The 25749-nt window shown below is 37.1% G+C and overlaps 2 long non-coding RNA genes across 3 annotated transcripts in view; one reads left to right on the forward strand and one right to left on the reverse strand.

Annotated features, from left to right (window-relative positions):
* Positions 1-4545, forward strand: part of LOC118762102 — a 16857-nt gene extending 12312 nt beyond the window's left edge. For both annotated transcript variants that reach the window (XR_004997880.1, XR_004997881.1), the window contains exons 3-4: positions 1084-1093; positions 4468-4545. This is a non-coding gene — a long non-coding RNA (uncharacterized LOC118762102). The remainder of the gene's footprint in view (positions 1-1083; positions 1094-4467) is intronic.
* Positions 4546-4559: 14 nt separating this feature from the next.
* The window catches only part of LOC118762103, a 27957-nt gene continuing 6767 nt past the window's right edge, over positions 4560-25749 (reverse strand). Inside the window, exon 3 of the long non-coding RNA XR_004997882.1 lies at positions 4560-4769. This is a non-coding gene — a long non-coding RNA (uncharacterized LOC118762103). The remainder of the gene's footprint in view (positions 4770-25749) is intronic.

Here is a 25749-nt window from a genome sequence, read left to right on the forward strand (position 1 = left end):
GTCGATTATATCGACCCCAGTGCGTAACTGGTACTTATTTAATCGACCACGAAAGGATGAAAGGCAAAGTGGACCTCGGCGGAATTTGAACTCAGAAGGTAACCGCAGACGAAATACCTATATTTCTTTACTACCCACAAGGGGCTAAACAAAGAGGGGACAAACAAGGACAGACAAACAGATTAAGTCGATTAAGGATTAAAAGATGAAAGACAAAGTGGACCTCGGTGGAATTTGAACTCAGAACGTAACGGCAGACGAAATACGTGCTAAACTCTCTCTCTCTGATTCTGTACTTGCTATATGTTCTACCTGTTTTTGTGTCTCACTGTCTCGATATATTTATGCTTGTTTATGTGTGAGTAAGCAAATATTTTTGAAAATACTTTCATTAGTACTTCAGCAAGCACGAAGACTATTTTACGCTGATGATGTTGAAATAAAAGTGAAGCATGCTCATAGTAAATACAAATAATATTAGTTATTTCCTAATATAATTTCCCCCACACCCACTGCCCATTAAATTTTATTCGCCACTCTATAAATTTGTTAACAATAAGTTACCAATTGTTTGACATATCCTATATTTTATCTTTTACTTGTTTCGCTCAGCCATGCTTGGTCACAGCCTTGAAGGATTTTTTATTCGAACGAATAAATCCTAGTACTTATTTTTTCTTTAAAAGCCTGTTACTAAATCTATCGATTTATTTTACTGAACCTCCTGGTTTCGGGGACATAAACACACCCACACCGGTTATCAATCAGTAATGGAGGACATACACAGACATGCACGTGTGACGTTGGCAATTTCTTCTGCTTCTCCTTCTTTGGACTTTTCCCTTTCTCCTTTCCAACGAAGAGCTAAGCTCCAAACGTTAAACTCTCTCCTTTCACCGAGCGTCAAGCTAACACACTTTTTGCGCACGTCCCCTCATTCGTTGTTTTTCGTTTTTTTTTTTTTTTTTTTTTTTTTTGTTTTGTTCATTCGTTTATTTGAATTGACTAAATATATATATGTGGAGCCGCAATGGCCCAGTGGTTAGGGCAGCAGCCTCGCGGTTGGTTTCGAATGACAGACAGGGCGTTGTGTGTGTTTATTGAGCGAAAACACGAGGCTCCGGCGGAGGGTGGTGGCGATCTCTGCTGTACTCTTTCGCCCCACCTTTCTCTCACTCTTTCTTCCTGTTTCTTGAGTAACGCTGCGATGAACTGGCGTCCCGTCCAGCTGGGGGAAACACATACGCCATAGAAATCGGGAAACCGGGCCCATGAGCCTGGCTAGTCTTGAAAAGGGCGTAAAAAAAGAAAATATATATATCTGTGTGCTTGTGTGTGTGTGCGTGCGTGTGTGTGTGTGTGTGTGTGTGTGTGTTGTGTGTGTGTGTGTGTGTGTGTGCGTTTATACGACGGGCTTTTTTTTTTAGTTTCCGTTATCAAATCCACTCAAGGTTGTGATCGGCCCGAGGCTATATCACAAGAAACTTGTCCAGTGTTCAGCGTAGTGAGACTGAACCCTGAACCATGTGGCTGGGAAGCACACTTCTTAAGACAGCGATGGGTGAGCATTTAAGCTAAAGCCTGCATCGGCCGGTAGCCGTTCTCGGATCGACTACATGTAGATTTTGGCATTTGTGTTACTTTCTTTTCAGACGAAATAATTCAGAGGCATAACAAATTTAATTTTTGTATAGAAATAACGTGTAACATTTATGGATTTTAAACATTAAACTTTTTGAATGCAGCTCGATTGAATAAATCTCTCTTGACATTCACTAGGATCTTAAACAGAAACGCTTACAAAACCTGTTTATGCTTTAGCATTCTCTGTGTATATGTACCAGTTTTTATTATACTACACTGTATGTGTACATATGCATTATGCGCAGGTATGATGTGTGGTTAAGAAGCTTGATTTGCAGTTACATGGTTTCGGGTTAAGTTCCAAAACACAGGAACTTGGCCTATAGTCTCCTACTAGTAGGAGACAGTAGACCAATGCCATGTCAGTTAATTTAGTAGACTCAAACTGTGGAACCCCGTCTTATATATATACATATATATATACATATATATATATAATATATATATATATATATATAATATATATATTCTTTTACTTGTTCTGTCATTTGACAGCGGCGATGCTGGAGCACTGCCTTTAGTCAAACAAATCGACTCCAGGACCTTATTCTTTGTAAGCTTAGTACTTATTCTATCGGTCTCTTTTTGCCGAACCGCTAAGTTACGGGGGACGTCAACACACCGGCATCGGTTGTCAAGCGATAGTGGAGGGACAAACACACACACACACAAGCATATACATATATACATGTATACGACGGGTTTCTTTCAGTTTCCGTCTACCAAAACCCACTCACAAGGCTTTGGTCGGTCCGAGGCTATAGCAGAAGACACTTGCCCAAGGTGCCACATAGTGGGACGGAACCCGGAACCATGTGGTTGAGAAGCATGCTTCTTACTACACAGCCACACCTTATAATACATTTATACATATTGCGCGCGAGCGTGTGTATACATGTGTCATTGTGATTGTGCTTTCCACCTACCAAAACAAACAATAGAATGAGTACTAGATTTAAAAGCATCACGTAAGTACATGGGTCGATTCATTCGACAAAGTACCCTTCAAGTTGGTGCCTCAGCATGGCCGAAGTCCGTTGACTGAAATATGCAAAAGATAAAATATAGAAAGTATACATTACATAAGGTCATACACACGCGCGTTGCCAAGATGCTATATCCAATACTAATACATTTGGTCGTTGGTGATTCTGTCTTCCTAACTTTAAATCTGTATCTTCTATAAAGGTAACCCTAATCTATCTAAGCAGCGGAATCGCTATGTAAATGTTAAATATTTCGTGAAATTTTAATCGTGATGTGGGTACATCATCAAGGTGCCAAGCTAGCAGAGGCTAGCACGCCGGGCAAAATGCTTAGCGGTATTTCGTCCATCTTTACGTTCTGTGTTCAAATTCCGCCGAAGTCAACTTAACCTTTATCCTTTCAGGATCGATAAACTAAGTACCAGTTGAGCACTGAGGTCGATGTAGTCGACTTACCCTTCCCCCGAACTTGCTGGCTTTGTGCCAAAATGTGAAACCATTATTTCAGTTCTAACTAGCAGGAGGACCCGGCATTGCTCGAGTATTAAACACTTGGCAATGGTCTTAATATTTTCCACCATTTTTTTTTGTACATCTCTTTGAATATTTCTTGCGTTAAGTTGCAAACATTAACATTGAGGAGGAAGTGATTTTTCCCATAGACCATAAATAAAGTAGTAACAACTGGGTGAAAAACCTTGGGGAAGCCACAAGAGTATCGCAGGGGGTGCAACAATTGAATGTAAAGTGGACCTGAAAAAGGGCGAGTTATCGTTCTCACAATAGCCCTGAAAAGGATTGTTAACCGTTCACAGGTATAAAAGTCCTTTTTCGTTCACATCGAAAGCAGTATGTGCAGTGATGCCAAAACTCAAGCCATCTGCAAAGCGATTGAGAAGCTGTAGTGGACAAAATGAAAAAAGACTTAAGAAAAACAGGTAATTTTGAAAGAATAGCAACAATAGTACTCACTCACCATAAACCTGTTAGACAGGGAAGCTGCGACATGTTGGACGGCGTACAGCACTCATTGTAGATGACATTTTTCATTTTGGCTTTCGTGGCGAACACGAAAAGGTTTTTTTGCATTCGACTCTTGAGCATCCGACGTATAATTGGCCGTACGAGAAGCATGGTTGGCCTAAATGGAGGTCTGTCGTTATTAGTGTTTGACCTTACAAACTGCAAGATCAAACACTAACAAACACTAAGCAGTTTGAAACTTCGGATACTAGTTGAATGAGTCAGACGTTCTTCTATTCTGTATATAAAAAAAAAGTTTGGCTTCTTTTTCTAGCAACTCATGCAACAATATACAGACTCCGTCATTGGTCTTTCTCTCAGTAATAATTTTGTTGTTATTTAGCCTCAAATCAACCCTGATACAGCAAACCTATCATCAAAGACATTCCAGCCTTCAGCGAACCGTCTTTTTAGGGATAATCTAGGACATTACGTACAGTGGGCGTGTGATTTAGGTAGGGGGATACTTTAGATGCTATTTTTAGCGTGTCGAGCGACCAGGTAGAGACCCTTTCCTTGGTTCGATTGTGTGATGAGATTTTTTTAAACATATATGTATGTATGTATATATATATATGTCCGCTTCGGTCGTCCGTTCGCCTCCCGGCCTTATTCGCCGGTGCGTGCGCGGTCGGGCCGCGGAGCTCTGCTCGCGTCGCCGCCGCGAGTCGGCCGCCGTCCAGCGCTCGTCTTCGCCCGCGCGTGTCGTGTCCGGTTTCACGCTTGCGTTCACGCGCGGGTCGGTTCGGCGCGCACGGGAGCCACGAGGCGGGTGCGCTATTGGGCGTCGTCGCCGTTCGCGTTTTAGCGGTAGTAGCGCGTCCACCTCCCGGTCGTTTCGGCCCGCACGGTTCCTCCGAGGGTGCTCTTCGCCGAGTGTCCGAGGCGGCCGGAACGTTCACTGTGAAAAAATTAGAGTGCTCAGAGCGAGCCCCGCCGGCTTGCATACGAAAAGCATGGAATGATGGAAAATGGCCTCGTCCGCGCGTCATCCGTCGGTCTCCGTTCACGACGAGGCAATGGTCGAAGGGAGCGATCGGGGCCACTCGTATTGCGACGTTAGAGGTGAAATTCTTGGATCGTCGCAAGGGTCCTGGACATCTTCAGTTTGGAGGACTTCCATGGGGCCTTTACGAAGTGGTTGAATAATTACAACAATTGCATTGAAGTCAGAAGATCCTACTTCGAAAGAGATTAGGATTTTGTACTTCTTTGAAATTAATGTCTACTGAAAATATATGAAAACTTCAAAGGTGCCCCTTATACCAAAATTTATACGTATGTTTGTTAGTTTTTGTGCTTTTATATCGATATGACTACGTGTTTCTGTGTGTGTGTGTGTGTGTGTGTGTGTGTGTGTGTGTGTGTGTGTGTGTGTGTGTTTTAGTTTTCGAATTTCTTACAAAAATTGCAAGAGCCGGTTTCTATCACAGAAACAAGGCACTTGTATGGGAAACTAACTAGCATCAACAGAGTTCTACGCACGTATGCGTTCCTGTAAGAATTTCTGCGCACATATATGTATGCAAGTAAGTATTAATGTTTAAATTTATGCATATAAAATTCTATATTTGCGTTAATAGCTTGTATAATAAATTTGATAAGCAGAAAATTGTAATTAAAATAATATGTAGGGAAGAGTTTTCAATTAGCAATTTTTTACTTAGTATTATTCGAAGGCGAGCTGGCAGAAACGTTAGTACACTTAACGTTCTGAGTTCAAATTCACTGTGGTCGACTTTGCTTTTCATTCCTTCGGGGTGGATAAAGTAAGTACCAGTTGAGCAATGGAGTCGATGTAATCGATATTCTCCATCCCCCGAAATTGCTGGCCTTGTGCAAAAATTTGAAGCGATTATTTGAATTATTCTTTCAGTCTTACGACGATGATGAAATGAAAAGAAAGTACCAGTTGCATACTGCAGTAGTCCGCATCGGCTGGACCACTCCGCCAAAATTTCAGACCGTGTGCCTATAGTAGAAAGGATAAAAAAAATGGTGCGGCTGTGTGGTAGTTTGCTTTCCAAACCATACGGTTCCGAGTTCAGTCCCACTGCGCGGCACTTTAGGCAAGTGTCTTCTACTATAACCTCGGGCCGACCAAAGCCTTGTGAGTAGATTTGGTAGGTGGAAATTGAAAGAAGACTATCGTGTGCATGTGTGTGTGTGTGTGTGTGTGTGTGTGTGTGTGTGTGTGTGTGTGTGTGTGTGTGTGTATGTGTGTGTGTGTGTGTGTGTGTGTGCATGTGTGTGTGTGTGCGTCTGTGTGTGTGTGTGTGTCGTTGTGTCTGGATTTGTCTTCCACCGCCGCTTGACAACCAGTGTTGATGTATTTTAAGTCCTCGCCAACTAGCAGCTCAGCAAAAGAGAGCGGTATAATTAAAACACGGCTTTAAAAAGTTATAGCACTGGGTTCGACTCGTTCCACTAAAAATTTTTCAATGCAGTGCCCCAGCATGGCCGCAGTCTGGTGACTGAAACAAGTCCATGGTAATGACAGTTTAGATATATTGCGTTTGTCTTCACAACTTAAGGTATAAGAGCTAACGGGTTGCGGTGTTTATTCATACCCTGATTATGTCACATCTCAACGTCTACGAAAGATATGTTATGCTTGCAGGTGCTTGGGTGCACGTACATCCTATGGATTCGTGTCTGGTAATTGGTGTCATCTCCTTTGAAATAAACTTGTTGACATGTTGACAAGAAGTAAGACTTTACTTATTTCATAAACATCAACCCCCACCTCACACACTATGTCTTTAGTTTAACGTGTGTAAACTGTAATGTACCTCGAAACAACGCAATGTAATCGCTTCTACTTGTCATGCGATGTGTATGAATACTCGTACCCTTATTTGAATGTGTGCGTATTTTTGGTGGTGGAGGTTTGCATACATTAAGTTTTGACAGTGTTAAATTTATGCATAAATTTCTTCACCCGCTTTCCACTAATATTTTTTCTCTCTCCTTTTCTCTCCCTCTCTCTTTCTCTCCCCACACATACTCATATACGTACGCACACTGATATACTGTTATGTGTATTTGTGCATATCTGTGTGTACATACACGCACACACACATACACATGGTTTTCAAATATAATTTTTAAGTTGAACCGTTGTCGGAGTGTGGATTTATGATCCACAGGTTCTTCTTCAACTCCAGTTAGAATTTATAAGGGAAAATGGATTTATTTTATACTAGATTAATAACAAGATTGCATATAGGAGCTCTCTGTCACCTCAGTCGACCATGCGTATACGATAATGTTTGAAATTTAATATGAAATACCTTTGTCAATATGAGTATAAACGCCATTAGTATGTTCCGTAGTAATTTTCAGTTGAATCGTAATTTATCAGACATAGTAAATGCGATAAGAAATTATGTATCCTTTTCTTCATCTTATTCATGAGCTTGAGGATATCAAATTTACAAACGTTTTTAAAAAAGTAATGGCGGGCTTCGGATTTCAGAAACGAATATTCAGCCACCATTGATCATATTTCCAGAATATTCCCTCTCTCTTTCTCTCCTTTCTCTTCTTCTTTCACCTACTCTTTTCCCTTCCCCCCCTTTCTCTTTAAAGTACATTTTCAACTAGTACTTCAAAGATCTATCTTGAATTTACTGTATTGACTCACAAGACTGACTGAAATGTTTAAAACCGTTATGTTTTTACGTTCAACTGTTTTAAAAAAAAAGAGATAGTAAAACTTTATATTTGTAAGACGTAATAAGTTTGGCAGAAGGCACCATCGAGCTATTCGTTAATTCATTACAACATACTAAAATAATTCCATTTCAAATCACAAACGAAACCATGATTTCCAGAGCTAAGCTCGGCGTAAAGTTATAAAACAGTCTACAATACAGTATTCGAGACAAAATAATGGATTTAAATTTTGGTACAGTGCCAATAATTTGGAAGGAAGGTGTCTAATCGTTTACAGTGACCTCAGTACTTCACTGATACTTTATTTAGTTGACCTCCGAAAGGATGAAAGGCAAAGCTGACCTCGGTGCCGCTAAGCGTTGTGTCCGACTCGCTGACGATTCTGCTATCTTGCCACTTTCATTCCGAATAAAATAATATAATAATAATAATAATAATAATAATAATAATAATAATAATAATAATAATAATAATAATAATAATTACTCATAAGGGGTAGACAAAAAATGTGAGGAATATTATTCATAACACCTCGTTCAGAAGATAGCAACACAGAACGTATACAACGATAATTCTTAGTTCTTCTACAATCAGACGTAGATAAGTTCTGTTTGAACTTCCGTTATCTGAAATCTGCTGGACAGATATGGCAACCACTGAGTTGTTTCTATATAATTACATGTCTGAAGCGAAATAATGAAGTAAAATATTTATGTGAAATAGTTGTATGGACGAAAGACAGTACGAACGACGACAGTATGAGAGATTAATGCATTGCATAGGTTCCGATAGGGGTAATATATAGTTTGTGAGTTCAAATAAGCAGAAGTCAATGTAACAGAAGAAGAAAAGAAGGGTAAAATTAAAAAAAAACATCTGTATACCAATGATTGTAATGTGTTAGTGAGTGATGCTTTGCCAATCACTTGGACTGCCCTTTTTTTTTTACTGTTTGTGGAATTGCAAAATCGGTCCGTATATTTGAGCAATACTTCAATGAATCTTATTGAAATTGGGCAAAGGTTGGTGGATTGATTAGAGTTGAATTATTGTTGGAAGCACTCCGTCGGTTACGACGACGAGGGTTCCGGTTGATCCGAATCAACGGAACAGCCTGCTCGTGAAATTAACGTCTAAGTGGCTGAGCACTCCACAGACACGTGCACCCTTAACGTAGTTCTCGGGGAGATTCAGCGTGACACAGAGAGTGACAAGGCCGGCCCTTTGAAATACGGGTACAACAGAAAAAGGAAGTAAGTGTGAGAGAAAGTTGTGGTGAAAGAGTACAGCAGGGATCACCACCATCCCCTGCCGGAGCCTCGTGGAGCTTTAGGTGTTTTCGCTCAATAAACACTCACAACGCCCGGTCTGGGAATCGAAACCGCGATCCTATGACCGCGAGTCCACTGCCCTAACCACTGGGCCATTGCGCCTCCAGTTGAATTATAACCTGGCCTTGAAAAGAAAGCTAAAGGTGTAGTGTCACATTTAATAGGTACGTGTAGTGAATGTATCTTTATGCAGTTAAAAGAAAGTAGGTTGTCTTGTCATCAATGTTGCTGTTCAGGAAGGCAGTACATGTCATACATAAGGTGTCTAGATTGTGTGTGTATGAAACCTGTATACAGAGATTGCAGTAGACTGAAAGATGACATCATCTATACACAAAAGTTTGACCTTCGAAATGACAGCAAAAATAATTATTAATGTAGAGAAAAAATGTAAAAGTCAACTGAATCTTGGTTACTTCCAGTACAATACAGAATATGTATGTATGCTTGTATGTATGTATGTATGTATACATTATGTGTGTATGTATGTGTGTGTGTATGTATGCATGCATTATGTGTATGTATATGTGTGTGTGTATGCATGTTAGGAACACTTCAACAAACGAGCACCAGGAGCACTGGGAATATATACACAATCATAATATTAGTTTCAAACCGGAATGAAAAAGGAAGAAAGTTCTAACAACGTTCTTACGTTTCGGACTGATTTTCCTTCATCAAAGAAAAGAAAGGAAGAAAAGGGAAATAAGGACAGAGATGCATGACAGAATCCCATAGTACTAGGTTGATGTACAGTTTATATCTATACTACAAAGAAACTGTACTGGACCTAGTTCCAGAGAACTATTTTCTCGTCCTTGTTCATTCTTTCCTTTCCAGTTTTTTTCCTTTATTAACTGTTCAAAAGTTAAGAATTTTTGAAGAAAGTTATACTTAAATTCATAGAAGCGTGAAGCTAAAGTAATAATTTTGTATTCCTGTTGTTCGTACTTTTGTATCTTATCTTTTTCTTTAAGATATTTCTTGGCATTTTCCCGTGCTGACAGGATACCAGTATTCGGATTACACTGGGTCTGCGATTATAATATATATATATATATATATATATATATATATATATATATATATTATATATTTCAAGTACTGGTTGAACTAACTTAAATTTTCGTCAATATCTATTAGAATAAGTACCAGTCATGTATTTAGGGGATTTACTAAAACCTTCCATTCAAATTCATTTCCAAGCTTCAAAGATGTAAATCAATATCATTATTAAATAACGTCAAGGCTAAGATCTGGCAGATTCGTTAGTGTGTCATACAAAATGCTTAGCGGCATTTATTTAAGCTCTTTATGTTTTGAACTCAAATTCCGTTGAGATTAACTTTGCCAGTCATTCTTTCGGGATCGATATAATAAATACCAGTTGAACATTGAGGTCGATGTAATCGTCCAACTCTTTCCTCTGAAAAATTTGCAGGTCCTGTGCCAAATATAAGAAAGAATTGTGAAGGGTAGTTGGCGTTACAGAAACAGTATAATGCTACACCAGATGTGTCATTACATGTTCGTATACTTTTGACTTCAGAGTCAATGAGCTGGCAGAAACGTTAGCACGCCGGGCGAAATGCTTAGCGGTATTTCGTCTGCGTTACGTTGTGAGTTCAAATTCCGCCGAGGTCGACTTTGCCTTTCATCCTTTCGGGGTCGATAAATTAAGTACCAGTTACGCACTGGGGTCGATGTAATCGACTTAATACCTATGTCTGTCCTTGTTTGTCCCCTCTGTGTTTAGCCCCTTGTGGGTAATAAAGAAATAGGATAAAATAAAAATCATGCACAAATCTGATTCAATCGACTATACATTTCACTTACTAATTTTAGGTCTTGTGTCAGTGCAAAAATTAATATGTAGCTATTAAGGAATAATATAATTAAATGATAGTGCGATGGTAAGAAAATAATTTTGTGGAAAACAGTCATTAGAGTTCGTTTCATTACCATTTAACTACCAAGACATTTGATGTTCACTAACCAATTATACATTGATTGCACAAACATTATGCAGCAATTTTTTTTAGCAATGGATGTACTATATTATTAACAAGGGCCAGTTAAATTACTGTGTTGATGTTCCAAATCATATCAAGTGGAGTGGATCTGAGTAACTGTGTCCTTAACAGAACATGGAATATGATAACGAACTCGAATGTAAATTTTTCAAAAAATGTTTAAACTTAGTTAATGTATGATAATGTTAATACCATCCATCATATAGATGATATACGTTAAGCATAATATTTTATAATCCTAATATTTATAACAATAAATAATATTTATATTACTATATATTATTCACACCTCTGGCGCAATATATGTACACCAAGAGCTGAATAAAGCAAGAAATTCACCACAGAAAAAATACTTTCATTTCTCTGTTGTATCTTTTATGAATATTCTTTATAGAATTATTGAACGTCAGGACGTCGCATTTTTTCTCCAAGATCTTTATGATTAGTTTTCAAACAAATCGCTATATTTCTAATATCTTGAGCGCTTTACCTTAAGCTGAAAGCTCACAAGAAGACGGGTTTAATTCGTCGCTGAAGCCATTTCCACTCCACTGAAACCGTTAGGAAAGACAAAAAATATAAAACCTATTCAAATGAATCGTGTATCAATGGCGCCAGTTTTATAGATGACATATAACGTTTATATTGCAAGGATATGATGGTGGTGGTAGTGACGAGGACTGGGGGTGATATTTTTCTTTTAGAGAGATTTTGAAGTGATTATTTTCAATATTTATGATACTGGTATTGTTTAAAGAAACTCCTCATGTTGATGGTGTTATTATGACATGTGAAGTGACATTGATTGATAGAACTAACAGTGTGCGGTAATTACTTTTGTCTCTGTAGTCCGGGTTCAAATCTTAAACGTGATCAGATTTGTCTTTCATCTTCTATATATAAAAAAAAGAAGCTAGATATTTTATTTTGTCAAGAATCAACAAAATACGATCTAACAATAACATTGGGCTTGATTCAACGAATTATATTCTTACTCCTAGAAATCTTGGCTTCGTACTTTAACAAGAAATCGTTATGGCATATATGTCACAGCACATGTCATAACAAAATATACGAATATCATCTACATTATAGATTAAAATATTCTCTAGCATACTACAGTAGAACCTCGCAGTACGAGTGCACCGTTGTAAGAATAATTTGCTGTACGAGCCGAGACTCGTGCAAATTTTTGTCTCGAAGTACGAGCGGAAATCCGCAGTACGAGCACACAAATCGTCCCACCTTTAAGGTAATTCAGTTAATAAAACCAGTTTACATATTTCTTTTGCATTCTCTTTTTGATAATTGTCATTTTATTTGTAACTACACCTTTTCTGTTTTAAAACCCACAGAAAATCATTTTTGAGTGGTTTGGCGGGGGTGGGCTGGAACGGATTAATTATATTTTAGTTAATTTCAATGAGGAAAATTAGTAATTTGTAAAACGGGTAAATCATAAGCCGATCTTGGTCATGGAACGAATTAAATTCGTACTACGAGGTATCACTGTATTACATTTATGAATATTATTCTTTACACAGTACCGGGTTGATTTTTTTAATCGAGAGATAAAGTTGATTTAATCGACCTTGATATATTACAGGTATAAATTTCGTTGACCATGGAAAGATGAAAGGAGAAAACAAGTAGAATTTGAACATTAAATTTTTAACACAGCTATTTTATTTGGGATGATATTAAATGTGAATAAGATATTTTTATTTACTGATGAGATGCTTAATATTCTTGAGTTCAAATCTGAATCGTATTGGTTTTTGTTCCATTGTACCTATTGTTGCTCTTAACAAGCTAGTCACGTTAGTGTTTGAGTCAATCTAATAAGAGACTTATTGCTAATTATACACTGTTACACATACTAATCTATCTATCTATCTATTTATCTATCTATCTATCTATCTATCTATCTATCTATCTATCTATCTATCTATCTATCTATCTATCTATCTATCTATCTGCCTCTCTCTCCATATATATATATATATATATATTACGGAGATGTACTTGCATAGCGAGTGACTTGATCTGAGATCGTGTGCTGGAACGAAAACAATTGCAGCGTGGAAGGTGTTTATAAGCCATTTAAGAAACACACAAAACCGTTAGATTCACTTCAACATTTAACTTTAATTTGTCAAAATATTTTCGTCGCTTTGAGACTGCGACCTGTTCACTGACAAAGCTTCGTGCTGCACGAAAATATTTTGACAAATTATAGTTAAATTTTGAAGTGAATCTAACGGTTTTGTGTGTTTCTTAAATGGCTTAAAAACATCTTCCATGCTGTAATTGTTTTATATATATATATATATATATATATAGAGAGAGAGAGAGAGAGAGAGACTAGAAACATAAAAGACTTTATCATTTCCCCGAGCATCAAATTAATACACCTGCTTGTTGTTCATACACCTGTCTTTGTCTTCTGTTTTTCTATAAATTTCAACTACACACACACACACGCACACACACACACACACACACATGCACGCACACAAACACACTCACACACACTCATACACACACACACACACACACACATACACACACACACACACACACATGATGAAGACCGAAGAATCCACGTAATCTGAGATAATAATCCACTCGTATAAGTTAATCCCCAAATTAAGATACTCCGGAATATTGGTCGGATAGACGTGAAAGATCTGCGTGAAAATGCGATAATAAAGTAAATGAAATACAAAAAAAAAATAAATAAGTAAAAGTGCACGGGACGTACATAGTTAATATTAGATTAACTCTCTCTCTCTCTCTCTCTCTGTCTTTCTCTCTCTCTCTCTCTCTCTATCTATCTATCTATCTATCTATCTCTATCTCTCTCAGCATCTCCGAGTGCCTCGGAATGCGTGCGTACGTACATATACATATGTTTCCAATAATACATCTAATAAGCTTTTTGACATTCACACTTTTTATATACATCTGTATTGACTTTCTCATTGATGATGCCATTCCCTAAATACACACAAATGTAATTATTACCCGAATAAATTGTACTCCATATTCGAAGCTCCGATGAAGATATCAAGTGATGGAGGCACTCAATTATGAATCCACTGAATCTTATAGCAGAAACAGCTGCAAGCTAATGAAGTTAAAAAATATAATCATTTATTCTTTTGTCATCATATTTTCTTATTATCGCTCTATATTCGTCTAACGCTTCGTTCTGAAACATACGCATATTGAGTTCTACACCAGGTTATTAGTCTCGCAATGCTTAGCTGTATGTCCTATATTTTAATAAGTAACTGCGGTAGTTAAGATCTGATGTTCTACATTTGTAAACACCAAGAAACTGTTTCATATGTAGTCATTTTTTATAATTAATTTCATTCATTCTAATCATTTTGATAATTTCCTGTGATATCGTTTCCATTTAGTTTGCCAAATATTAACACATGTTTAAAAGTTCTTCAACATTTCATGCGTACGTTTCTTTTTTTTATCGTAATTCGTTTTTTACGACTCCCGCTGAAAAGATATTATAGGTTTCGCGCGTATGTGAAGATAAAATTCCAAGAATATAAAATGAACGGGGTGAGGAGAGAAAAGGTTCGCAAGACACAAAGACGAAGGAAATATTACGCAAAATAGTAACGTATTTTTTGCAAAATTTATGTTGATTTTACAAATACGAAGAAACGTCTTAAGTAGAGAATAAATATGATTGATATTTCTGTATTTACTACTAAGATACTCTAAAATCATTGAGAGCAAAAGAAAACAGAAAACTTTCATATTTCAAAAGGCTGTCCAGATTTGACCGGTGCATTAGTGCTAAATTTCGGCACCCTTTCAAAATTCACAAAAAGCTCATGATACCACTTGTGTAGTATATTCCTGTAGTTACAAGGTAAAAATTAGGTAGAAATGGAAGCAAGCTTGTAATAAATGAATCAATGTAGGCCCCTTCTGAAGACACACACTTTATCCCTCATCGTCGTTCACATTAATGGAAGCATTCCTCGAACCCCTTTTGGTGGGGCTGCTTGTAGCTGCTCCGTCGCGTTGTCTTGGACTTCTTTGACGCCATGACATTTTGTGGTCTTCCTCTGCAGACTGAGACTTAATTTCGGGTTCATAGCTATAGACCCACCACTTGTCATCTGTTATGACCATTTTCAAAAAGTTTTCGCCTTTCCCGACACAGTCAATGAGATCCTGTGCTGCTGAAACCCGATTTCCTTTTTGAGACCACCACACTCTACATACTTTACTTTCAGGCATTACTATAAGCAACAAAAGTAACCGAAAACATTATACCATAGTGTACGTGCGCGACAGAGTTCAAGGTCAGTCTGTGCCAAGCAGCTTCACTGTGTACTTTAGCTCCGTTTCTATAGCAACAGCTCCGATACTGTTTGATCAAACGTCCTGTATATATATGTATATATATGTGTGTGTGCGCGTGTATATATATATATAGATATATATATATATATATGTGTGTGTGGTGTGTGTATGTATGTATATCTATATCTATTGTATATCTATATATATATCTACACACACACACAATATATACATATTTATATATATATATATATATATATATATATTATATATATATATATATATATATATATATATATAGTATATATATATATATAATATATATATATATATATATATATATATATATATATATATATATATATATAAAATATTCGTTTACTCTTTTGCTTGTTTCTGTCATTTCACTGTGACCATCCTTGAGCAACGTCTTCAAGTGTTTTTGTCGAACAAGGACTTATTTTTAAATCTAGTACTTATTCTATCGGTCTTTTTGCCAAATCGCTAAGTTACAGGGACGTAAACAGACCAACAGCGGTTGTCAAGCGATGATGGCGGGGACAAACACAGACACAAAGACACACACAAAGATGCACACATGATAACACACATATAAGGCGGGCTTCTCTCAGTTTCCATCTACTAAATCCACTCACAGGGCTTTAGTCGGCCCGAGGTTATAGTAGAAGACACTTGCCCAAGGTGCCATGCAGTGGAACTGAACCGAGAACCATGTGGTTGGGAAACAAGCTTCTTAACCACAGTCACGTTTGCGTCTGTGAATGTATGCGTGTGTAATTCTGTTTTAGAATGATAGATCTCAACGTAGATAAAGCTATAAAATAATAGCGTGTGATGCGTATATGCGTGCGTGTGTGTGTGTGTGTGTGTGTGTGTGTGTGTGTGTGTTTCCTTTATTAGTACTGGTCGACAACTGGTGTTGATTTGTTTCACGTCTCTGAAACTTAACGGCTCGGCGAAAGAGAGTCCCATGGAATAATTACCAGCCTTTAGAAAATAAGTATTGGGAGTCAACATGCTCTTCAAGACTGCTCCAGCATGGCCGCAGTCCACTGAGTGAAACAAGTAAAGGATAAAAAAGATAAAGATGATTTAAAATAACTAATAACTACCCTACTACAATTTATGATTTCCACTATGCATTTCATCTCGTGTGCCACATATCAAATCTATCAAAATACTAAAACATATGAGGCTTTGATTGGCAGCGCGTTATCAAAATAAACCTACATGTTGACAAAAGAAAAAATGTCAGCAGTGGATTGTTTAATGTTTCAGAAATCGGCGTTGCCTAAGAAATAAAATGCTGCCTGCTTTATTTTTGACACATGTCAGTTTACTTGAAAGCGTATAAATAGTCATATACTTTTACAGGAAGACCTGAACTAAACATTTGATGGTTGTTTGTTGGGTGAAATTGGAAGAAAGATAAATTAAAAGGTAGAAATGAAAGATATATTAGACAGAAAAACTTTCAATTTGAAAATTTTTAAACATGTAGCATGCATTTGTTTTACAAGCTTTATTTTTACAGCATTGTGTGCTTATTATAATGATTATAATGTAACAAACTGAATATCTTACAGTAGGCTGGTTAAAAATTCGTTATTAGTGACAGAAGTAGTGTTATTTAAAAAAAGAAGCCTTCTCTATGTCTTACTTAACGTAGCCATACTGTGATATTCGTCTCGAGAAAGCACCTCGTACAGACACGTAGTGAGAAAAAGCATAGAGTCGTATCAGTAGCAGATGAAAACCGTCCATCATCGTCAGTGGAATTCCTAAATCCAGATTTCAAATTCTTTGAGGGTCATCGGTAGCATGCATCCTCTAGCTACCGCAAGCTTACTCAAATCTAGCTTCTACTGATATAGAAAAACAGCGATTAGCAAATCACTGGTGTCGCAAATAGCAGGGTTTAAATTCATTATTAGTGACAGAAGCGCTATTAGTTCAAAATAGCATTCTGTATGTCATACTTAACGCAGATATATTGTAGAAAGGTAGAAAACTACGGATACTTCAGTTATTATCAACTAACGAGATTCGTAGACATCCTACATTTTGTGAATTCTATATTTTTTCTAATTTGATACTCAAATTATAAATATTTATAACAGTTTCATTTTGTTAACATTGCGATGATGTCTTCGATTTCATCCCATTTATGATATCGTTTAACACCGAACTGTCTTCAATCTCATTCCATAGTTAAAGTTCTTAAAAGCGTAACATTCGAACGCATTTTGTGTTAAAAAGAATATTCTAGTTTACATCCTATAATTTATCTCAAGGAAACATCTCTTTGCTTAATATAAATTAAGTTGCTTCGTTGGGTAATATTATAGGAAATTGTTGTTTTTGTTGTTGTTGTTGTTGTTGTTTAGCTCCAGATCTTAACCGAGCAAATCTATGATCAGAAGCATTCCAGTCGCAGTTATTCGGGGGGGTTTTCCTTATGTTTCTGGAAGACATGGCCACATTATCCACCATATCCTTTTCTGCTAGAAGCAATCATTTTTACAATAGCTTTTCTTTAGCTTTTCTACGACAAGTTGAAATTTCTTTGAGTCTAATTTATAGTTAGCTGTTATTTGAGCTTATTTTGTTAATTTTGTTCCAGATATGACAAAACTTTAATTGATGCATATTGCATCAATATTCTTTTTGCTGAAATTCCTTACGAGCAAGAGATCGACGCTGTCTGGTGTAGGATTGGCAGACCTCCAGTAGATTTGACTCGCTGGAAACCATACTGCTAACCATTGAGAATAGAAAGAGATTTTAAACTGTAAAAAATTGCATATTTACACTGTCACCGCTATCTTTGAGATGCTGGAATTGAAAATTATTGTTTGGTGGTTAGCAAGTTCAAATTGTTTGCTTATTTCAAAGCCCAAGATACAAGGCATGTTATCATAATGAGATAGATATAAAATAGAGGATTTAAATGGGGATCACGCTGTTTGAAGGAGATTGTGGAATTTTTTAGACATCTTAAAAAATTCGATCGTCCGAAACTGTCGTGACATAAATGACTACCAGCCTCAACACATCGCATTCCTTGCCACACACGTCTAGTTCTACTGACTTGCTATTCAAGATCAGCAACATCATCTTTACTTGGAGATACAGCAATGTTCTGGTACAACGCTGTCATACTACGCGATACAGTTCAACCGCGCGAAATGTAAGTTACGTACTCGTCTAGAACGAGCGCGTCTGCGCGAGGCGCAGCAAATTTGGTCTCGCTCAACACAATTCCATCTAAGTTTAGTGACCTATGGTCGTTCAGTAAGTGACCCTGCTTCAAGACACCACTTTTTCTTTTTCATTCTTCTCTTTTTTCATCGGCGATTTCGCTGCTACATTTTTTACTGTTTTACTTGCTAACTTTACTATTCTTATTTTTGCTGTTTCTTTTCTTTACTCTTGTCTCTGTTTATCCTTATCATCATCCCGAGTCTATCTTTTGCATACTTTCTAAAGGAGTGTCTCCATCCCCTCCACCACCGCATCTGTTTCTACTTCGTTTTGTAATATTCATAATTTTATGTACTCTGTCAACTTCTTGTTGTTCTTGTGAACAACTGTAACGTTGAGGAATATTGCGTTTTGTTCTTGTGTGTGCTGATGTTGATTATCTTCATCAGGCAGATCCGTCACGCTCTTATACTTCTCCTCTGTGACTTTACATCTGCTAACTTTTCAGATTTTAAGGATTTTCTTCGAAACTCGATCAAAGGATATTTTCTTATTCAACTTCGTCTCTAGACGATGTATTTGAGGAAGGCAATTGCAGTAGCATGTCCAAGGGAGTTACATGTATTTAAAATTTTTTTAGGGGGTGGGTAATAACTCGGAGGCATTTTAGGAGATGCAGGTGAGATTGCTTTTATTTTTTTCTGTTTTGTTTTGTTTTGTCTTGTATGCTACCGTTTTGAATGCTACTGTAGCTTTTGTTTTTGCAAATGTATTTGCCGTTGCTGTTGCTATTGATGATGATGATGATGATGATTATGATGATGATGATGAAGATGATGACTACGACGACGGTGGCGGCGGCGACTACAGCAACGACAAGGACGATGATGATTTTTTCTTGGCCCAATATACCCATCATGGCGCACGCACACATACAGAGATTGATAAAGAGAGAGAGAGAGAGAGAGAGAGAGAGAGAGAGAGAGAAAGAGAAGAGAAGAGAGAGAGAGAGAGAGTTTGACGGAAAGAGGAGAGAGAGGGTTAGAGAGAGAGAGAGAGAGAGAGAGAAACGAGAGAGAGAGAGGATAGAGAGAGAGGAGAGAGAGAGAGAGAGAGAGAGAGAGAGAGAGAGAGAGAAGTAGATAGCTAGCAATACGAATTTACATACGCTTACATATATACATATAAGGGGAAATAATCTCCAGAAATAAAATAAAAAATTTCCGGAATTGACATGCCATCAAGACAACCAGATTATCTTTTTCTTAAAGGCAAGATAATTTCAGAAAATAACTGATTCTTGAAATTACTTCCCACTCCCATTTGCAGTTGGTAACTATTATCGCCAAGTAATTCTTTCTTTTCTGGAGGCAAAAACAATTTTAATAATTAAAGAATTTATCTTGTATTCTTTTATTCTTTCATCATTTCAGCTGTTTCAGTCATTTGACTGCGACCATGATGGAGCACTGCCTTAAAGAGTTTTTAAGTCGAAGAAACCGACTCCAGGACTCAATCTTTGTAAGCCTGGTACTCATTCTATCACACTTTGTTGCCGAACCGGTTGTCAAGCGATGGTGGTGGTGGCAGTGGTGGAGGTGAAGGTGGGGACGAACACAGACACAAAGACACGCCATAATATATATATATATATATATATATATATATATATATATATATATATATATAGTATATATATATATCAAGTCATCCCATAAGTTCTGTTCGATTTTACCTTTTTTAAAAATTGAATGAAATTTAATAGTATTTTAAAATATCTAATGGAATAAAATATTATTTTTATGTATTTGTGTACATTTAATCTAATTAAATATCATTTTACAGAATAATAGAATCAAAATTTCTTTGATTAAAACCCTTTCTAACTTGGAAGTATCCAAAGAACATTTAAGGCACATAGTGCTTTATGAGTACAAAAAAGGAAACTCTGCAGCCAAAGTGACTTGAAACATACACTCAGTTTATGGGAAAGAATGCTTGAATGAAAGAACTTGCAGAAGATGGTTTGCAAAACTCAGAAGTGGAGATTTCAGCCTTGAAGATGAAGATCTAAGAGGACGTCCAGTTAAGTTTGATGAAAAGCTCCTTGAGGTATTCCTTGAAGAAAATTCTGCATTATCAGTTGAAGATTTGACGATAAAGCTTAGTTCAAGCCATACGACTGTTCATTGTCATCTTGAACAACATGAAAAGTTTCCTAAACTTGGAAAATGGTTGCCTCATGAATTGTCCAAAAGCAACCGTAAATCTCGAGTTAAACATCTACTCTTCTCTCCATTCTCGCGAACTTATTTCACTCTTTTTGGTGAAGAAAAATAGATCTTCTATCGAAATGTTAAACGTCGTAAACTGTGGCTTGGTAAAAGGGAAAAAGCTCAACCACAACAGAGAAAGGAATTTCCTGGAAAAGATTCTTCTCTTTGAATTGTTACCACCTAATGTAACAACCAATGCTCAAGTCTACTGTTAGCAATTAGAGCGTTTGAACCAAGCTTTGAAGAAAAAAGACATGCTTTAGTGAATCGAAAAGGAGTGATGTTTCATCAGGATAATGCGCAACCCCACACTGCAAAAATCACATCACAGAAGATCGAAGTGCTTGGTTGGGAAAAAATTCCTCATCCACTACCATTTGTTTCGTAGTTTACAGAATCATTTGGGAGACATAGCTTTCGCAAGCCAGGAGGAGGTCGAAGCTGACATTTCAGAGTTCTTCGCTTTGAAACCAAAAGAGTTTTACATTGATGGGATCAAAAAGCTTGTAAATAGATGGAAGGAAGTCATAGATAATCAGGGAAAGTACATTTATGATTAAATTTCAATTAAATATAACATCTGAATCACTTGTTTTCTTTATTCAAAATTCGGACAGAACTTTTGGGATGATCCGATATATATATATATATATATATATATATCATTTGAATAAAGTTACAACATGGTATGGTTTTCACGTTTTTTTCACGTTTTTATAATGTCGAAGTATGTATGCTAAACATAAAACATTTTTTTAATGTTCATAAAGTTCAATTAGCGCTTTCAAACGTTCGTATTAATCATCAGATTTCAAAATGTATTTTACTGATAGCTGAGTTCTTAACAACTTTAGTAAAATGACTGACTTCTTCCTTTTTATACCTCTTAAAAGGCTCCAACAAGCTGAATGTTTGGACGCAAGTGAGGTTGGAAGAAAGATAAAAGAAAAACGTTATATTAAAATGTTCAAACCTGTTCTGGACGGAAATATCAACAATAATATAACACGCAGTTAATTAGTGGAGGCGCAATGGCCCAGTGGTTAGGGCAGCGGACTCGCAGTCGGAGGATCGCGGTTTCGATTCCCAGACCGGGCATTGTGAGTGTTTATTGAGCGAAAACACCTAAAGCTCCACGAGGCTCCGGCAGGGGGTGGTGGTGAACCCTGCTGTACTCTTTCACCACAACTTTCTCTCGCTCTTTCTTCCTGTTTCTCTTGTACCTGTATTTCAAAGGGGCCAGCCTTGTCACATTCTGCGTGTCACGCTGAATCTCCTCGAGAACTACGTCAAGGGTACACGTGTCTGTGGAGTGCTCAGCCACTTGCACGTTAATATCACGAGCAAGCTGTTCCGTTGATCGTATCAGCTGGGACCCTCGTCGTCGCAACCGACGGAGTGCTCCTATATAGATGTTGATTAAAAAAATATCTTCAATATATTAATAAAAACAAATTACAGAAGACTGCCACCAACTGAAATAAACGCGATCAAAAGCAACTAAGTTTGCTCACTCATAAAACCATTACATGTAAACTGCAGGTTAATTGGTTAAAATAAAGGTAGGATCTATGCCAGTAATATCGCTAAAGACTTTCTAACTAGAAAGGGTATGGCCTGGTCAGCCTGTAATGACATGCATAAGATCTGGTCATCAAATCTAAGTAGAGACTTCAAACTTGAAATATTCAAAGCCACAGTCGAACCAATTCTACTATATGGCTCAGAAACCTGGACGTTATCAAAGAAGCTTGAGAGGCGGTTGGATGGAACCTACACTCGCCTCCTTATGAGAGCTCAAAATCTCTCGTGGAAGCGCCATCCAACCAAAATGCAAGTATATGGGAAACTACCACCTGTGTCATCTCTTGTGAAAGGTAGGAGAGTCCAGTTTGCTGGACATTGTTGTAGAGCTGAAAAAGAAGTAATTTATACTCTTCTCCTCTGGAAGCCATCTACTCGCAATACCAGAGGGCGCACAATCTCCTACCCTGATGTGATCTCCAGGGATACAGGCATCCAGCAACAGGACCTCCGTAATGCCATGATGGACCGTGAAGTCTGGCGTAGCATGGTAAATTCCATTGTCTCGACCACGGTCGAACAATGATGATGATGAATATCGCTAAACCCAGCAAACCGTGAGGTTTAAGCTGCATAATCATATTTCATACAGTATGTACGTTTCTTTGTTTACTCATCTGCGGCACACTACGTATTTTCTTTTAATATATTTTAATTAATGTGTTATACAGTGCAGTACTGTATTGTATCTTTATTTATTAATTCATTAATTTTTAGGCGTGAAAATTGTTATTTTACCACATATAATTGAAATCTAAAAAAAATATAAATACCTTTCGGTAGATATACTGACGAGTCCGCGATATAAATTTACATACATACATGTATGTATGTGTGTGTATGTATGAATGTATACATCAATATCTATGTATGTATGTATGTATGTATGTATGTATGTATGTATGTATGTATGTGTGTGTGCGTGAATGTGTGTGTGCATGTGTGTGTGCGTGAATGTGTGCATGTTTGTGTGTGTTTGTGTATGGATCGTCGGTCTGCAATTCATTAGTCTTGTCTTTATATAGGTCTTTGTTAAAATCGTTTTTGGGTGTGTGAGCTTGAGCGGGGGTGGTAATTAGGTTGTTATGGAAAGGTGGAAAGCCTTGAGAGTGAACTTAGTGTGCATGTGTGTGTGTGTGTGTGTGTGTGTGTGTGTGTGTGTGTCTTTGTGTCTGTGTCTGTTTCCCCACACAAGCACTACTTGATAACTGGTGTTGGTGTGTTTACGTCTCCGACAATATAGACCTATATTACAAGAACCAGGCTTCAAAGAAAACAAATAAATACTGAGATCAATTCATTCGACTAAAATTCTTCAATGCCCCAGCATGGCCGTTGTTTAATGACTGAAAGGAATATAATAAAAGATACATATATATAATAATATAGCAGGAGTGGCTGTGTGGTAAGTAGCTTGCTAACCAACCACATGGTTGCGGGTTCAGTCCCACTGCGTGGCACCTTGGGCAAGTGTCTTCTACTACAGCCTCGGGCCAACCAAAGCCTTGTGAGTAGATTTGGTAGACGGAAACTGAAAGAAGCCCGTCGTATATATGTATATATATGTATGTGTGCGTGTATTTATGTGTCTGTGTTTGTCCCCCTAGCATTGCTTGACAACCGATGCTGGTGTGTTTGTATCACCGTTACTTAGCGGCTCGGCCAAAGAGACCGATAGAATAAGTACTGGGCTTACAAAAGAATAAGTCCCGGGGTCGAGTTGCTCGATTAAAGGCGGTGCTCCAGCATGGCCGCAGTCAAATGACTGAAACAAGTAAAAGAGTAAAAGAGTATATATGTATATACACAGGCGAAGGTAAAGAATACGCACACCCGGTGTTTAGATTTAGAATTATGGTTAGGGTTAGGGTTAGTGTTAGGGTTTATTAAAAGTAGTAGTGTTGATAGTGGGAGTGGGTGTAATAATAAGAGAGAGAAAGATTGGGTATGTGAGAGAAAGAGGGACTGAACACTGGACCAGCATGCTGAACTAACATACTGAACACTGATGGTAATGAGGTTATTGTAATAGTATGAGCTGTAGTTGTGATAGAGATGGAAGCAGCGGTGATGATGGTGGTGTTGGTTGTGGGAGCATAGGCGGTCAGGGTTGACTGTGAGAGTAAGCGATGTGAAAGACAAAGATGATGGTAATCGAGGGGAAGGCAGCGAAGTCAAATGTATTGATGGCTTGGCGTCAGAAGTCTGAATAGTGTATATGGTAGGTGCGGTGGAGATGGTGGTCGTACTGTTGTTTATCATACAGGTTTGCAATAAGTTCCAAGTCGACAAATTATATCATTGTTTTGATGAAAATTGTTCATTGGTTGGAAAATATTGTTCAAGTTTAATAAAATTTGACGTGTAGTCAATGCATGAACTGTCTTTGTTGGGTCCAAAGCTTAAGGAAGAGCCCTCGGCAAGAACTAACCCAAAAGCCGCCCTATTGGGCGACTTTTAAGCTAGTGTGTGCGTATATATATAAAGAGAGCAAGAGGAAGCTAGAAAATGAACTTCCTTAAATAATTTGCCGCCTTGGCAAGAAGCATGTTGAATCTTTTGGAAAGAATGATTATACTTTCTTATCCTCCCTCCCTCTCTCTCTTCTCTTCTCTCTCTCTCTATATATATATATATATATATATATATATATATATATATATATATATATATATATATATATATATATATGTGTGTGTGTGTGTATTATATATATATATATTATATATATATATATATATATTATATATATATATGTATATATATATAATCAATACGGAGCAAATAATTCACGAAAAAATAATTTGCGAAGATATCATTAACTCTGTTATTATCTACTGTAACAATTTAGGAATGATAATAACAGAATTAATAATATAAGCGATTGCAGGCGCAGAAAAAGCATTATGCAGCTGAAAGATTAAAATGAGTCAAAAGACATAGTTAGTATGTCTAACTGCTGGAAATAACACTCAAAACTCTTATGTAAATCGCCAAAATACACTGATGATAATTACAGAAATCAACCGTCCGAAGACAAACGGGCTAAGACAATCTCCTAACGTACATTAAGTATTTGGACTCACTTGGACCGATTTCTACACTGGCAAAATGGACAGTTGATTTCTGTGGTTATCATCAGTGTATTTTAGGGATTTAAATAAGAGTTTTGACTGTTATTTCCAGCAGGTAGACATATTAACTATGTCCTTTAATTATTTTTAATCCTTCAGTTATATATATATATATATATAATATATATATATATATATATATATATATATATATGAATTTTTACTACGCGTAGAGAAAAATGAGTAATTGACTATAAATTATTCCTAAAAATACAGTGTACATTAAAACACATTAAGAGGCTTCCATCATAGGCATCCTTTACGCTAGAAAGAACAGTTAAAGTCCAAACCACTAATCAGGGATAAAGTCTCGAAGGGAATGAAAAATAAAAGCATTTACCATCAAATTCCTGGACCATGGTTTCTGACTTATTTTAGTAAAATTTATCGAGAATTTATCTCTAATTAGTGGTTTGAACTTTAACTGTTCTTTCTAGCGTAAAGGATTCCTATGATGGAGCCTCTTAATGTGTTTTAATGTACACTGTATTTTA

Source organism: Octopus sinensis, linkage group LG2 (assembly GCF_006345805.1).
Source record: "Octopus sinensis linkage group LG2, ASM634580v1, whole genome shotgun sequence".
Classification (NCBI taxonomy): Eukaryota; Metazoa; Mollusca; class Cephalopoda; order Octopoda; family Octopodidae; genus Octopus; species Octopus sinensis.